This window comes from Macaca nemestrina, chromosome 20 (genome assembly GCF_043159975.1).
Source record: "Macaca nemestrina isolate mMacNem1 chromosome 20, mMacNem.hap1, whole genome shotgun sequence".
Classification (NCBI taxonomy): Eukaryota; Metazoa; Chordata; class Mammalia; order Primates; family Cercopithecidae; genus Macaca; species Macaca nemestrina.
In genome coordinates, this window is record NC_092144.1 from 15,215,594 (window position 1) to 15,229,131 (window position 13,538).

A 13,538-nucleotide genomic window follows, 5' to 3' on the forward strand; every position below is an offset into this window, starting at 1 on the left:
GCTGAGAGGGGCCATGAGTGGATGGGGCCAGGGAGGGCAGAGACAGGAGACCCTGAGTGGAGTCCTTATTCTGCCTTCTCCTTGCTCTAACTGTGGGCAGTGAGCCCCTCCTGGACTCAGGCTTCCCATCTGGGAAATGGGACGTCAGATGAGGCCTTAGAGGGGGACAGAGGAGGGATCACAGGAAAATGGGCCTTAGACGGGGACAGATGAAAGATTCTGAGGAGGGAGCCTGAAAAACAGGGAGTGACTGTAACTGCTGTGTGTCGGTCTCTGCTCTTTGCAAAAGACAATATGCAATATTGCAATATCCTGTGGGCTGGACTCTACATAAAGCACGCCTACCCTGTGCCAGGTACTCTGTATACATGTCGTGTACTGTGTGCCAAGTGCTGTATGTAAAGTGTGCCCAATGTGTGCTGGGTGCTCTACAGAAAATCTTGCTTCTGTGTTCTCGGTCCTCTACATAAAATGAAATTTGTGCAGAGTAACTTATGTAAAGTGTACCTACTCCGCACCTGCCACTCTACATAAAGCACACCTACTGTGTGTCAGATGCTCTACGTAGAGCATGTTTACTACGTGCCTAGTGATCTATGTAAAGTGCACCTACTGTGTGCCAACTGCTCCACACAGTGTGCCTACTCTGGGTGCTGGGTACACTTCATAAACTCTGACTCCTCTACATAAAGCACACCTACTGTGTGCCAGATACTCTACATAAAGCACACCTACTGTGTGTCAGATACTCTACATAAAGTGTTCTTTCTGTGTATCGAGTGCTCTACATAAAGTAAAATTACTCTGTGCAAAGTTCTTGACATAAAGAATGCCTACTGTGTGCAGGGCACTCTCCACAAAGCACTCCTACTGTGTGGCAGGGGCTCTAGGTAAAGCATGCCTACTGCGCTCCACCTACTCTAGGTCAAGTGCACCTGCTCATGTCAGATGCTCACCTGCATCACCGTGCCCAACGCCTTCACACCAACCTCCCCTCGGTTCTCTGAGCCAGAGCCCTGGGATTGTTGGAGAGACCCGAGTGATGGCATCCAGAGAAGGGAATGCGTCCATTTAACACAAGAGCAAACTGAGTCTCAGAAAGGGCAGGCCTCTAGCCCAAGTTACAGAGATCACAGGAAGCCAGGTTTGTGAGACCCTCAAGCCCAAACCTTTTTCCTCTGCCATGCTGTTCTGCACCCATTCGTTAGGGTCAATGTCATAGTGATACAGGGACATTAATAACGAAGGAATCTCAGGCTACGTAGTGGCCCCAGAGGGGAATATCTAGAGGCTCTTGGATCAGCACCTGGCTCCTCCTCCCACACGCAGAATGCTCCACCCACAGACCCAGGGCTCCCCTCCTGGCTCTCCCTGGATCCTGTCCAGAACTGCCCTGCGGGGTGGACTCGGGTGAAGGGGTGCTTGAAGGAGGGGGCTTCTAGCAGAGCTGCTGAGCAGGAGGGCAAGGAAGACAGTGCTCCTGACACTGGCTGGGTGCTGGGGAGCCCCCAAACCTCCTCCACCCCACCACCACTGCCAGCCCAATCAGCCAGGGGATTCAGGCAGCTGGCCCTACAGCGTCAGTGGGGTAGGGTGCATCCCCCAAAATCCCCACTCCCTCTGCAAGGACGGACCTCACCTGCTGGCGGTTCCATCCCTGTTAGACTCAAGGAGCAAAGCCAGAGTTTGATGAACGAGGCGGGGTTCTAGGGATGCAGAAGAAAGCACCATCAGTGGCTAGAGGGGCTCCACTCACTGCAGACCTCCTGTGTGCCTGGGATGAGCAGGCAGCCTAGAGCCGGAATGGTGACCACCACCATTTGCCAACATAACTCACACAGCCTGTTTTAAGTCCTTTAAGTATATCAGCCACTTTGTTTTTCATTTTACAAATGAAACATTAAGCCTGGAAGATATTTAAGTGACCACCCACCATCACACAGCTGGTGGAGCCGGGCTGTACACCCAGACCACCCACTCAGCCTCACATTGTGCCACCTCCACCACCGGGCTGTGCTCCTTCACATCTGTAAATGGGCGTTTCAGTAGCACCCGCCTCACATGGCTGTCGTAATACTTAAAACAGACAATGCAGGCAAAATGCACAAGGCAGACTAAAGGCTCAGCAAGTGCAACTCACTGTTCCTGCTGTTGCTGTGGGTGCTGTGTAAGCTGGATATGGGGTCTGACCCGGATCCCGCAGCGGGCAGAGACATGGCCTTGCGCTGTATTGGAGAAGGGCCCCAAAGGTCTAGCCTGCCCTCACCACCTGCTCTCTTTGGCTGTAGATTATGGCTAGGGGAGCAACCTCCCAGAAACAGGAGCCTTGGCCTGAATCCAGGAGAGTTATCTGTGGTGAAGCAGCAACAGAGAATTCGAACACCTGGTAGGTGTTAAGGCAGACTCACAGGTGGATTCTTCCAGGGGAGACATCAGCTGTTCTGTGTCTGGGAACTGAACATCCAGGGAGTTCAGCGTCCCATCCAATGAACACGTGAGCTCTGCGCAGTCCAGCTGCTGCATCCCTGATAGTCTCTGCTTGAATGCTCCGCAGCATGGAGACCTCAGCATGGGTGCGCACACACACACACACACACACACACACACACACACACAGCCTATGCCTTTACAGCAGTGGTCCCCAACCTTTTTGGCACCAGGGACCAGTTTCGTGGAAGATAACTTTTCCACAGGCTGCAGCAGGGGGAGGAGAGGCAAAGATGGTTTCAGGGTGATTCACGCACATGACATTTATTGTGCACTTTATTTCTATTATTATTACATTGTAATATATAATGAGGTAATTTTACAACTCTCCATCATGTAGAATCAGTGGGAGCCCTGAACTTGTTTTCCTGCAACTAGATGATCCCATGTGGGGGTGACGGGAGACAGTGACAGATCATCAGGCATTAGATTTTCATAAGGTGCATGCAATCTTGATCCCCTGCACGTGCAGTTCACATTAGGGTTTGCACTGCTATGAGAATCTGATGCTGCCACTGATGTGACAGGAGGTGGAGCTCAGGCAGTAATGCAAGTGATGGTGAGCCACTGTAAATACAGATGAAGTTTCACTCACTCACCCACCGCTCACCTCCTGCTGTGCAGTACAGTCCCTAACAGGCCACAGACCAGTACCTGTCTGCTGCCCGGGGGTTGGGGTCGCTTGCTTTACAGAATATTAGAGGGTAGATACTCTATGGAAATGAGCCTCAAACTCAACCAGTTCTAAATCAACGAGAAAGAGGATCATTTAAAATGCATCTTCCTCTATGTGCACACACGTCAAGGGAGGCAAGATATGAGGCTAACAGAGTGAGGTACAGAACAGCAGGTATGTCTGTTAGATATTCACAGAAATGAGGTGAACATTGCATAAGTGCATACACTTCTATCTGTCATATTTGTATAAATAAACTCTAGCATGAATAATTTTTAAGCTTAGAATATAAATGTTTATGGGCCAAGTACAGTGTCTCATGCCTGTAATCCCAGCACTTTGAGAGGTTGAGGTGGGTGGATCACCTAAGGTCAGGAGTTCGAGAACAGCCTGGCCAACATGGTGAAACCCCGTCTCTACTAAAAATGCAAAAATTACTAAAAATACAAAAATTAGCTGGGCGTGGTGGTGGGCACCTGCAATCCCAGCTACTTGGGAGGCTGAGGCAGGAGTATCCCTTGAACCTGGGAGGCAGGGTTTGCAGTGAGACAAGATCTCACCATTGCATTCCTGCCTGGGCAACAGAAGTGGAACTCTATCCAAAAAATAATAAAAATAAATAAATGCTTATGTACATACAACTATTTATATGTTTATATATTTCACTTGTGGGGTTTGTTTTTTCCTCTGTGTGTACAACCAGTAATCCTCCCAGGTGTCCACTCTGTGGGTCCCCACAAAGCTCCCACTTCTTGGACTCTGTGCTCTGGGAGTGTGTGGGATGCAACTGAGCCACAGCTCCCTGCAGGCTCAGAGGCCAAGGAGTCCCTCGGTGGTTGCTGTCTCTGGTCCTAAGCCCTTTATGGAATAGGGTCTCTACCGGAACAGGGAGCTGGGACCAGAACAGCAGGTCTGCCACCTGGCTGTGGGTCTGTCTGCCTTCTCAAAGCAACCCTTCTAGGTCTTGGGTTTCACAAATGCCTACCTGAATCCCAAGACACTCCGAAAGTCACTTTTTCCCATGGATGGCTGTGAAATTATTGTTGTTGTAGGGGGATCCAACTAGGGGGACCTCCTATCCCACCATCTTGCTGATTTCACTCTTACAGAAGTCTTGAAGCCAGACAGTGTACGTATTCCAACTTTATTCTCCTTTATATAATTAACTTTTTCTATTCTAGATCGTTTGCATTTTCATATAAATGTTAGAATCAGCTTATCAATATCTACTAAAGCTTTCTGGCAGGTTCTCGCATGACTCAGCTTTCAGTTTAATTCTTTCTTTTTGGGAGAGTGAATTGGGGTCCCGAGATTTTATTTTCCTTTTATATTATACATCAATGTTCATAGCAGAACTATTCATAATAGCGAAAGAGTGGGGGCAACCCAAATGTCTAACAATGGATGGACGGATAAACAAAATATGGTGTATCTATCCAGTGGAATATCGTTTGGCTATAAAAAGGAATGCAGTACTAATACTGTAACATAGATACTAATGCTGCAACATAGATACTAATGCTGCAACATAGATACTAATGCTGTAACATAGACACTAATGCTGTAACATAGAAAACATTTGAAAACATGATGCCGAGTGAAAGAAGCCAGTCACAAAAGGCCACATAGTGTGTGATTCCATTTATATAAAATGTTCAGAACAGCCAAATCCATAAAGACAGAAAGAGAAAACAGATCCGTGGTTGTCTAAGTCTGGGTGGAAGCAGGCAATGGGGAGTGACTGTTAATGGGCATGGCATTTATTTTACAAATAATGAAAATGTTCTAAAATGAATTGTCATGATGTGATGATGGTTGCATAATTCTGTGACTATACAAAAAAGCATTGAATTATACACTTTACATGGATGAATTTTTGGCTTCTGAATTATGTCTAAATAAAGATTTTTTTTTTTTTTTTTTTGAGACAGAGTCTCACTCAGTTGCCCAGGCTGGAGTGCTGTGGTGCAATCTTGACTTACTGCAACCTCCCTATCCCAGGTTCAAATGATTCTTGTGTCTCAGCCTCCCGAGTTGCTGGGATTACAAGCCCACACCACCATGCCCAGCTAATTTTTCCATTTTTAGTAGAGACAGGGTTTTGCCATGTTGGCCAGGCTGGTCTCGAACTCCTGACCTCAAGTGATCCACCTGCCTTGGCCTCTGAAAATGCTAGGATTACAGGCATGAGCCACCGTGCCCCAGCTAAGACTTTTTTTAAGATGGGATCTCACTTTGTTGGCCAGGCTGATCCCGAACTCCTAGGCTCCAGCAATTCTCCCACCTAAGCCTCCCGAAGTGCTGAGATTACAGATGTGAGCCACCATGCCAGGCTTTAATTTTTTTTTTATTTTTTTATTTTTTTTTACAAAACAGAGAATTTCAGATGTTTTTGGATCAATAAACCCAATACTTACATCTGAGAAAAAAGAAAAAAAAAAAAAGACTGACTTAAGTGGCTGAGCTCAGTGGCTCATGTCTGTAATCCCAGCACATTGGGAGGCTGAGGTAGGAAGATCGCTTGAGTCCAGGAGTCTGGGGACAGCCTAGGCAACACAGTGTGACCCCAATTCTACAAAAAGTAAAATAAATTAGCTGGGCATGCTTGCACCAGCGTGTAGTCCCAGATACTCGGGAGTCTGAGGCAGGAGGATCACTTGAGCCCAGGAGGTTGAGGCTGCAGTGAGCTATGATCACACCACAGCACTCTAGCCTAGATGACAGAGTGAGACTCTGTCTCAAAAAGAAAAAAGATTCGCTTGAGCTCAGCTTGGTATATACCACTTGTATTTGGTGAGAAGTTGGATAGTACACCTAATTTTATGGCTTTATGAAGAGAACACACCTAGTCCAGGATGAACATATTGGATTGTGTCCTTCTTGGGGCTCAGCAGTGAGTGAAGACATTGTCTCAGTGAGGGACAGTGATCTCTCACCCTAACATATGAAACATTTCCACTGTGAATCCCCTATTGCGTCCTGCAAGTTCTTACACAGCATCTTCATTTTCCAGTCTCTCAGAGCACCACGGGGTCTGTTGGATTTGGAGAAATAAAAATAAAATCCTAAGGCTCCCAATCAACTGAGCAGCCACCCTCCTGAACATAGAAACCCCAGAGAAATCTTAAAAACTGAGTTCCCAGTTACGACGGGAGGGGAGGTCGACTATGCCTCAGTACGTCCCTTCCTGATTCATCTTTAACCAGAATTCTCTCCAGACCTATCTCCTTTGAGACTGGAACCTTCCCAATCTTTGCAGGAGCTAAAGCCTCCCTGGGCAGAGTGGTAGCAACGGGCCCTTGTGTGCTGGAGGAAGAGGTGGAGGCTGCCCCCCTGAACGCCCCCTGAGGCTACTCCTGGCCTCTCTAGATCCCAGGTGGTTTCCTGGGGAGGCCCATGGGAATGTCCTGCTGGGAAGGCCACTGCAGGAATAAAGCTCACAGCACCAGTTTAAGGAGGGCATGGTCTGGCTCCTACACTTGCCTGCAGGTACCCCCTGAAAACACCTTAAAAGGGTGCTTTTTCTGCATTTTCCTTATGCCACTTGATTGCAGGCAGCTCCAGGTGGAGGGGAACCAAGAGGATATGGGTACAAGGGCAGAGTCAGAGAGTTGTGGATGGAGCTGCCCAGCCTGCAGGTGGGGTGCAGAACTGGGGAGACAGAGAAAAGAGAGAGATCTCAGCCTTAGGTGGCTGCCTGGGGTGGTTTTTTCCCACGCAGAGCGCTTGGCTCTTCAGCCAACCCAGGTGCCCGTTGCAGCTTATAGGTCAGCGGTCCTCAACTGAATGTGATTCTGGCCCCCAGGAGACATTTGATCATGTCCAGAGATACTCTGGTTGTCAGGACTTGTGGGGAGGGGGGATTTTCCTACTAGCATCTAAGGGATTGAGGTAAAGGACGCCGCTAAATGGCAGACAATGCACAGGACAGCTCCCACTATAAAGAATGATCCGGTCCCAAATGTCATGAGTGCTGAGATTGAGAAACCCTGTGCTAGGTGTATTTTGTCTCCACTGTTGTGTCCTTGCTAATCTGGTTGTAAGAGGCAGGATGGAGCTGGATGCATTCCAGTGCTGTGAGATGTTTGCTCTGCACCTGTGTGTGAGCCATCCGCAGTGATACCAGAGTAGGCAGAATTCCATCCACCTGTCAGAGGAGACGGGGGACCCCAGCCTCGAGAACTGTGGCTGCTCCAGCAAGCAGGAGGCAGGATGGTGGACTGTAGGGGTGAGGCAGGAGCTTCAGCAGAGGGGGAAGGTTGGATCAGACTCTTGGTTGGATCAGACACTGTATTGTGTCATTGCCAGGAATGCTAAGGTCCCTGCTAGGGTTGGAGACCATGAGTCTAGAATGGGGTCAGTGAGTGACATCTGGTACAGAATGATACAAACAAACCAACTCTGAAGACCAATATCATCATCAGTCAATGACAATGACTTACAAGGTGGACTCTCACAGTTCTCTGGTTACTCCTGTTTTTCACTTGGGGAGAGGAGCCTCAGAGCTGCAAAGTCCTTTCTCCAAAGACACACAGTGAGAGCTGGGGTTTCCACCCTGGGTCTGATGTCTCTGCAACTTATAAACATTTCAGAAAATTCTCTCTGGAAGCCAGAGTGGAGTGTGTGCAGAGGAGAGGAGATGAGGAGGAGGATGGGGCGGTGGCCCAGGAGAGGGGATGGAGAGGAGCGGAGCAGATGGAGAAGTGCTTAGTAGGAGAGAGGATGCCCAACAATGGGAGGGATGGGGAAGGAAGGTGGCTGATGCTGGGGGATGGTTTCTGAGTAGGGCGGCTGCGTGGTCAGTAGACTTTCCTTCCATGTCATAGGGTGGTCTTTTCATGTGGGATATGTCATCCTCACTCCAGGAAAGTTCCTCACTGTCCAGGTGATTCTGTGTTCTCCAAGCGCCGGGATGACTCCCCACTGCGTGGCGGGGGTTGGGGGGCTACTTGGGGGCAGTGTCCTAGTGAGACTACTATGGGGTGTAATGATGGATGGGCCCATCCAGAACCAAGGATTTCAGAAACTCTTGCAGCAATGTGGCTCACATTATTCATAAAAACATTTCTGTTTTATTTTATGGTAGAATTCAGGTGCAGAGGTTTCAGTCTGTGATATTTCCAGTTTGTGGCTTTTGATTAACATTGGTTTGTCCACGATCCTTGTCTTATTTCATTTGTTTATCCCTTTTCTTTCACTGTTTCCATTCTTTTCTGACAGGCATTTTCACATACTTAACACACTCTTTTTGATTTGTATATGCTCTTGTAAGATACACATTGCTTTCTATCTGCACATATTTTTATGTGACTATTTTAAAATTATAAATTAATGGACTTAATTTTATTAAAGAAGTTTTAAGTTTATAGAAATACTGATCGGAAAGTATAGAGAGTTCTTAAGTATGCCTCACCCCTGCATGTGGGGCCTCACCCCTGCATGTGGGGTCGTCTCTCCTACCGTTGACATCCTGCATTCCTGTAGCACCTGTGTTACAATTGATGAGCCAATTTTGACTTATTATTATTATTATTGAGACGGAGTCTTGCTGCGTAGCCCAGGCGGGAGTGCAGTGGTAAGATCTCTGCTCACTGCAAGCTCCGCCTCCTGCGTTCATGCCATTCTCCTGCCTCAGCCTCCTGAGTAGCTGGGATTACAGGCGCCCGCCACCTCGCCCGGCTAATTTTTTGTATTTTTAGTAGAGATGGGGTTTCACTGTGTTAGCCAGGATGGTCTCGATCTCCTGACCTCGTGATCTGCCCACCTCGGCCTCCCAAAGTGCTGGGATTACAGGCGTGAGCCACCACGCCCAGCCGACACACTATTATTAACCAAGTTCTACAGTAGTCTTTCCTATTGTTCATATCTTGCATTCCGGTAGCACCTGTGTTCCAACTGATGAACCAATATTGATGCATTATTATTAACTAAATTCCATAGTTTACATAAGGTTAGATTCTTCACATTGTGTATATAGATTTTGACAAATGACATAGATTCATTATTACCATATCATTCAGAATAGTTTCATGTACATATATTTTAATGTGACCACATGGAATTATCCTAGAGAGTTCATCCTATTTTTTGTTTAATTCACTCAACACTATTTAAAAGGTTCACTTATATTATTATGTGTGCATCTAACTCCTGCCAAAAGCTCTATATCCTTTTGTCTCTATATCCGTTGTTTGCCTCTATATACTTTTACCTGCCTTCTCCCCAGTTAGGGACAAGTAGGCTTATCCAACACTCTCACTAAGATAACTGCTGCAGAGAACATTCTCTTACATGTCCCCATATGAACAGGTTTCAGAAGTCAAGATAGATACACAGTAGCAAGTTTGCTGACATATGGAGCATGAATACCATTAAAATTTTTAATTTCCACCAATCTACATGCCCACTAATAGTGCAAAAGTATTTTTATTATTATTATTATTATTATTATTTGATAAAGAGTCTCCCTCTCTCACCAGCGGACTGGAGTGCTGTGGCGCGATCTCGACTCACTACAGCCTCCACCTCCTGGGTTCGAGCAATTCTCTTGCCTCAGCCTCTGGAGTAGCTGGAATTACAGACGTGCACCACCACGGCTAGTTTTTGTATTTTTGGTGGAGATGGGATTTTGCTATGTTGGCCAGGCTGGTCTCAAACTCCTGGCCTCATGTGATCCTCCTGCCTCGACCTCCCAAAGTGCTGGGATTATAGACGTCAGTCACTGTGCCCAGCTCATAGTGCATAAGTATTTCTTTCTCCTCATAGCCCAACAAACACTGGACATTTTATAATTTTGGGAACTGCGGGGGCATACAGTGAAATTCCACTGCTGTTTTTCATTGTCCCCTTTCCTCCATTCTTTTCTTTTTTTCTTCCTTTTTGTTTTCTTTTTTTGGGAGGGTGGGGGAGTGGGCTTCCTTTCATTTGTCTGAGTAACTCCTGTGCATCATTTTCTCACATCTTTTGCTCATTTTTGCATTAAGGTGCCTACTTCTTCTTGATATAACCAGTTTCTTGTTTGTTCTAGATATTATTCCCTTGTCAGTTTTAAGAAATTCCCCACACTACATGGATGTGCTCCTGTTGGTTTTAGACAATGCAAATATCTTTTCCCCATTTCCCATCTGCCTGTTAACTTCATCCTGGAAATCCTTTGTTGAATGGAAATCCTCAATGTTGATTTTTTTCGTGTTTTAAAAAATCATCTTAATGTTTGTGCTTTTGAAATTTTGTTTAGGAAGTCTTTCTTCAAGTCTATATCACAAAGTTATTCTCCTATACTTTCTTCTATTAAATTTATACTTTGATATTTGGCATTTATTTTTTGAATCCAACTGGATTCCTCCTTTGTATGTGCTGTTAGGCAGAAATTCAGATTTACTTTGCTTCATAAAAAGAGCGGTTTTCTCACTACAACGAGTGAACAATCTACCTTTTCCTCTTGATTTGTGACAGTACATTTATCCTGTACTATATTAGGTTTTGAATAATGCAGGAATATTTTGAGATTTCCAGTCAACTTACTCAGATCTGTGTCTGTTCCACGTTTCATAATTTTAAAAATGACTATGTCTCTATTGTGTGTCTCAGCATGTGGGAAGGAACAGCTCTTCTCTTGATTCCACTTTTATAATATTAGTATGGTTTTGTGCTAACATTTATGTATGTATATATTTATTTGAGACAGAGTCTTACTCTGTCACCCAGGCTGGAGTGCAGTGGCGCCATCTCCACTGACTGCAACCTCCACCTCTTGGGTTCAAGCGATTCTCCTGCCTCAGCCTCCCGAGTAGCTGCGATTACAGGCACCCAACACAACACCCGGCTAATTTTTGTATTTTCGGTAGAGACTGGCTGTCCTCATGTTGGCCAGTCTGGTCTCAAACTCCTGACCTCAAGCAATCCATCCTCCTCAACCTCCCAAAGTGCTGGGATTACAGGCATAAGCCTCCACGCCAGCCTGACATTTATTTTTCTGAAGGAATTTTCAAATAGTTTCATCAAATGTATGGTTGATTGACTGGAACAGTAAACACGATTGTATTGAGGTTATAATTTGAGGATGAATTGACATCATTAGCACATCAAGCCATCCCACCCAAGACTGTAAACTGCTCCCCATATCTTCAGATAATCTTCTACATGTTTATTAGTATGGATTTAACATTTTTCTCTTTGAAGTTATGGGATGTTTTGGGTTAATTCCTAGATATTTCATAGTAGAATTTTTCAAAGTATGACATGAGGACCTCTGCAAGATGGTCCCTGAAGTCTTTATTTTTCTAATTATATGTAAGAATATCTTTTCATCATATGCCTCAACTAAGACATCATATTGCCACAGACTGAATGAAGAAGCAAATGTGAGCCTCAAGCTGTTTCCCGCCAAGCCGGGACATACAACGTTTTTGCTAAAATGTCAAACAAGGCTACTCTTCTCACAAAATGCTTTTTCTTAATGTGGTTATTTGCCTGAAAATGTTACTATATTTGTAAGAGTTAAAGAAAGAGGAAAGAAACAGGAAACATGGCTTGGCAGTTAAAGACAGGTTTACTTTAGATAAAACCTGAGAGGGGCTTCTGGCCAATTTCAGTCAGGAGTTTTCTCTTACAAACTAACAGTATGTATTGGTTTTAGGGTGAGGGGCTTATTACAAGCTTGGAATGTTTCTGTATGGAGGAGAAGTGTTATGGTGGGGTTGGAATGTCTCTGGGAGGAGGGGAGATTATCTTGGGGCTACATCTTTCTGACCAGGTGGGGTTTATCTTGAGGCTGGCATCTTCCCAGCCAGAGGAAGCTTATCTCGGGGCTAGCAAGTCTTTGGTTGGGGAGGAGTTTGGAATATTTCTGGCTAGAGATATCTGTGGTTTATGGCCGTGCTGACCTTAGCCATTAGCCTGACACTCTTTGGATTTAGGTGGTGACACTCTTTGGATTGAGGTGAATTTTAGAATGAGGGGCTTGTCCAAGATAGTGATACTCCTGCTTGGTCAATATTAGCATGCAATAGGTTCATTATTGCTCTTTTAAGTGTACTAATAACTAATATGTTAAATGATTTTCAATTTTCATTTCCAATATGGTAAAAAATTATAGTTCTAAACCATATAAACAAAAGCCCTTTAGAGTACTCAGTAGTTTTGGGGTGTAAAGGAATCCTGAGACATGTTTCTTTGTATTTGTTGTTATATTGTGTGCATTTGAAATTGTGCTTAGGAAGTCTTTCCTCATGCCTAGATTATGAAGTTATTATCCTACACTTTATTCTATTAAATGTAAAAATAATGGCAAAGACTGCAATTACTTTTGCACCAACCTAATAGTTTGTGTTGCTATTGGGAATGTTCTTTTTCTCTGTATTCAACTTCTGTTTCTTGCATGCTTGTTACTGTTGTGATACTAGGAGGATCATCAGGATTTTTGCCAACTGACCTTGCCTTCTGCATCACTGGGCTCTGTTATTGTTCTAATAGATGGTGTCATCATTCTTTTATCTTTTCTAGGTAGATGATCTCGTCTCTTCCCTTCCAGTCCTTAGATACCTTGTTTCTTTTTCTTGCCTTATACCATCACTCACGACTTTCAGCTCCATGTTAAAGAACAGCAGAGATAGTGAGTATCCTTGGCTTTTCCTTGATCCTGAAGTAATGCATCAAAAAGTTTCTTCATTTAGTGTAGTATTTGCTAATTTTGTGCTATATATTGTGTATCTAGCTAAGAAAGTCTCCTTGAATTTTGTATTGTGAAGTGTTCTTTAAAAATCATAAATAGGAGTCGAGTTTAAAAAAATATATTTATATCTTGATTGAAATAATCATTATTTTTTAAATAAATTCCTATGATAAATCATATGATAGGTTTTCTGATATTAGCCATCCTTGTCATTTATGAAATAAACTTATACCACTTTGTTATGGTAAACCATTTTTAATACACCACTAAATTTGACTAGGTTATGGTTTTATTCTGGAATTTAAAATCTGCATGGATAGATGAAGCAGACCTGTAATTGTCTCTTTTTCTTTTTTTTTTCTATTCTTTTTTTTTTTTTGGAGATGGAGTTTCGCTCTTGCTGCCCAGGCTGGAGTGCAATGGCACAATCTCAGCTCACCACAACCTCCGCCTCCCAGGTTGAAGTGATTCTCCTGCTTCAGCCTGCTGAGTAGCTGGGATTACAGGCATGTGCCACCACGCCTGGCTAATTGTGTTTTTTAGTACAGATGGGATTTCTCCATGTTGTTCAGGCTGGTCACTAACTCCCGACCTCAGGTGATCCACCCACCTTGACCTTCCAAAGTGTTGGGATTACAGGCGTGAGCCACCACACCTGGCTAATTGTCTCTTTTTTCAGAAAATATTCTTACCTGATTTTAG